The sequence below is a fragment of the Arachis duranensis genome, chromosome 2 (genome assembly GCF_000817695.3).
Source record: "Arachis duranensis cultivar V14167 chromosome 2, aradu.V14167.gnm2.J7QH, whole genome shotgun sequence".
Taxonomy (NCBI): domain Eukaryota; kingdom Viridiplantae; phylum Streptophyta; class Magnoliopsida; order Fabales; family Fabaceae; genus Arachis; species Arachis duranensis.
This window is the reverse complement of record NC_029773.3, coordinates 2,709,052-2,713,702: the sequence shown is the minus strand read 5'-3', so window position 1 is coordinate 2,713,702 and position 4,651 is coordinate 2,709,052.

Genomic DNA, 4,651 nt, shown 5'->3' with positions numbered 1-4,651 from the left:
TGAGTCACAAAAAAAAAAAAAAAACATAACGTTGGACTTTTGTCTGCAGATAGAGTACCTATTACCATAATTATCGTCGCTTATTAGTTTATTCAAAGTAATTGAGTATGTGTTTAGATCAAAGGGAACAACAATTAAACATGTTAAAAAATTATTATTGTCCCTCGAATAATATAAACTCTTTGCCTTAATTGTTCTTATAGAACGCTTTTTTTCAAACTTGTTGACTTTTATTTAGAAAAACCTACACTTACACGAGCAAAAATAGAAGGATATGACTTAAATGCAGAAAATCCCAAACCTAAGAGCATCATTATTCATTATTGACTCGTGTATTCGATCAAGGACCTAAAAATTATTTTTCCGCATTTTTTTTTTGGAAAAAAATGTCCACTACTAAATAGTACACGTTATTTTAATTTTACAAAACATTTTCCCCTTAATCATATGATAATAGAGATCAGAAAAACATTGTTAATAAAATTTAAATATATATATTCTATAGTTTCCTACATGCACATGGATATATTCAATTGAAGTATTAAAAAATATCACATTTTTCTTCATAAATGGTTTAGGGTACTAAAGATGATTAATGAATCATGAACAGTGTTATTATTTATTTATTTATGGGTAAAATATATTTTTCATCTTTAAAATTTGTTAAAAATTTTAAAAATATTCTTAAGTTTTATTTTTTTTTAATTTTATCTTAAAATTTTGAATTTGTATCAAATATGCTCGTAATAGAAGTGACAGTTAATTTTTCAAAAAATTTAGCATCAATCCAGTAATAATACATAACAATTACGTCTAATTTTATTATGTTAAAAATTGTTCTTTTGAAATTATTACTAAATTAGTTCTACATTTTTTAAAAAATTAGCCGTCAAAAATATATTTGATATAAATAAAAAGCTTTTGAGACAAAATTAAAATAAAACTTAGAGCTATTATTGAAACTTATATCAAATTTCAAAGACAAAAATATATATATATTTTACCCTTTATTTATTTGTTTGCTATGAAGAAACACATTTGAAATTTGAAGGGAATCAATCAATTTTTCTTTAGAAAAAAGGAACAAAAGTTGGTCAATTCAAGAGAGAGGAAAATTAAAATTAAAACTCTTTAGAGTTTTTTTTGGTTAGGGTTGGTATGTAGAATAATGTTAAAGTAAAACATGTATGGCAGCGCAGTCACTAGTATGAATTAGACAATGCCTTCACTCCATAGCTAGTGGCAAATCAATGTGAATGTGTTTTAATTTGAGCAACCCTAATTCTTAGCCACCTTATAGAATATATCCATCAAAATAAAAAATATCAACACTTTTTAAGGATATTGTAATAAGAATATGTTAAGATCAGAGATCAACATTTATTCAAAATATAAATCTTATTTTCTATGTACTAAGTGTTAGTACACAATTTTGCCACCTTTGATAGCATAACAATAATAAGTTTAAGAAAAAAATTAAGATGAAGTTAAAAGAAAAAAAAAGATTGGATTTAGGGTACTGAGATTATTATTATTATTATTATTATTATTATTAGGGTTAAGTATTGTTTTGGTCCCTCACGTTAAGGGTTGGAATCAAACCCGTTACTGGTGTATATTTTGATTTAAAATCCTCCTTAATGTTATATTTGGTATTAAAATCGTCTTTTTTGACCATTTTACCCTTATATTCTCTCACCTCTCTAACTTCAAACCCTATCTTCTTCATTCCACCGTTACAACACAAAATACACAGCGCAACTCCTTCTCCTTCTTCTTCTTCACATACAACAATCACTCTTCTTTTTCTTCTTCACACACAACCATCACACACCACCTCCTCCTTCTTCTTCTTCTTCATCACACACAACCGCCACACACACTTCACCTCGACGGCGACCTCCACCCTGATGGCGGCGACCTCCACCCTGACGGCACGGCGCTCCACTCCGACGGCGCGGCGACCTCCAAGCACAGCAGCGGCCAACGACGACCTTCACCTCGACGGTGCAGTGATCTCCAAGAGCAGCAGCGGCAACGACGACCTCCACCCCGATGGTGATCTCCAAGAGCAACAACGGCGACCTCCATGCTTTTTATAAGATAAAATTTCATTCTTTCTGTTTTAAAAAGAAATTGAATATGTTGTTGTTGTTAGATTTGGAGAATTTGATGTTCATCATAATCCCTAATTTTATAATTTTTATTGTTGGTTTTGTTTTTATTCTTATTTCTGGATTACTGTTGTATTTTTGTTTTTGAATTGTGTTTCTCTCTAATTTTTGTTCTTTTTTCTTGTATTTGATTATTCTTGGTAATTAAAATGATAGATTTTTTTATTTTTGTAATTGGAGATGAATTTGAGTATTTTTAATTCTTATAATTGAATTTTGTTAACTGTATTAAGATTTAAAATTTTGAGTTTGTTAATAGAATAATTTCTTCTATCTTCTAGAAGAAGAAGAACAAGAACAGAATTTGTTTTCTTAAAGGAAGAAGAGCAAGAAGAATAAAATAGTGAAAAAATGGGTATTTTTAATTCTTGTAATTGAATTTTGTTAACTGTATTAAGATTTGAAGTTTTGAGTTTGTTAATGGAAGAATTTTTTCTTCTGGAAGAAGAAGAATAAAAACATAATTTGTTCTCCTGGAGAAAGAAGAACAAGAAGAATAAAATGGTGAAAAAAGAGGTATTTTTGTCATTTAAAAAAAATATTTAAAAGGACTATTTTAAAATCAAATACAACATTAAGGATGATTTTAAATCAAAATATACGCCAAAGATAAATTCGATTCCGACCCTCAATATGAGGGACCAAAACAATATTTATTATTATTATTATTATTATTATTATTATTATTATTATTATTATTAAAGAAAGTATGTGGAGCTAACATCTCTTAACTAACATTGTAATCAATATTCATCACTTAGAATTGAAAATATTTAAAGCTAAAAACAATTAAAACATCTAAAAGTAAAATAAAAATATTTGAAATATAATCAAACAAAGTAAAACCAATTTAGGATATAAAATTTAAGATTTAAAATTTAGAATTTAGCATTTAGAATTTAAAATTTAGGATTTAAATTTGATATAAGAAGTTGACGAATCCAATAAAAATAAACGTCAAAGATTTTTTTAATGTTTTTCATTTTTTAGAGGCGAGTTTATTTAATACACAATTTTTTAGGAACTAAGTTATCACTTAATTCTTTAATCTTCAATTAATCTAGTTTATTTGGTCTCTTTAAATTTGACGTTTTAACTCAAATCTACTATAGTATATTTGATCATCGTTTACATCGTCAAATTTGGGAGGACCAAATTAGGTTATAAAGCCAAATTTAAAAACTATATTTTGATCTACTAAGAGTAAGAAACCAAATTTACTCACAGAAATTAAATTAATTAATTTTGATGAATTGAAATTTAAAAGACGAAACTGAATTATAAATAAAATTTGAGAAAGCAAACATAAAGAACTAAAAAAATAAATAAAAAGAAAATTAAAAATTTTAAAATATGTATATACCTAAGAACTCAATTAAATTAATCTAACAATAAAAAATGAAAATTAATGCATGAAAATGGACTAGTTAATATATGAAAAATAATTAACATATATTAAAACTGGTAAAATATAATTCTCACTTTTCAAAATAGATAGTAAAGCAAAGTAAAACGGATAGTAATTACTTGAATATATATATATAGCAAACAAAATTGGGTATACAAACTAATAAAATAATAAGAAAATAATTAAATTATGAAGGGTTTTAAGTTTGGCAAGAAACTCATGCTTCTCATGGTGGTTTATAATTTCAAACTGAACTCATTAACTGCGTGAAAAATACTCCTATTATTACTAATTAAGAAGGCCCAAAAGTTTGATTCAAGGTCCCATTCTCATTTGGGTTGAATTCTTCTATTTTCCATTTTTGGTAGTTGAATTTTACTAAGACCTAATTACCATCTACACATGCATATATGACTTATAATACTATGAGTTTAATTTTGATACACTAATAGCGTAAAATATTTACATAATCATATAATTACATTTGTTTTTTTACGATGATTTATGCGATTAATATAAAAAAAAGTAGTTATTTTTATTAATTATTACGTAATTAAATACATATATAAAAAACTACTTTATACTAACGATACATTAAAATTAAATTTATAACATTGTATGTCAATTTCAATGTGATACACGCATATAATATAATCCATAAAAATGGGAAAACAGATAAGATTCCCCAGGAAAATTGGAACCATATTATTCATGCATGATTCATGGTCATTTTACTATACATGGCAACATAGGCTATTAACTTTTTTTTGAACAAGGTTCTTCGAAGCATCCTATAACACTATATTGTATATAATTATTGTAAGTTGTAACATTGAGAAAAATGTGTAAATCAAAAAGTCGGAGCCAAACCCTGCCACGTTGTCAAATTTTTGTTGCCGCCCAACAAGGGTTTCTACCTTCTTACCCAACCCCACTACTCTCTTCTTGTTTCTCTTGTTACTATGAAAATTTTATAATTATTTTTATATAAAAATATTTTTTTATTATTATATCATGAATGGTATGATTTGATTTTGATATATTATAAAAATATTATTTTTTTTTAAAT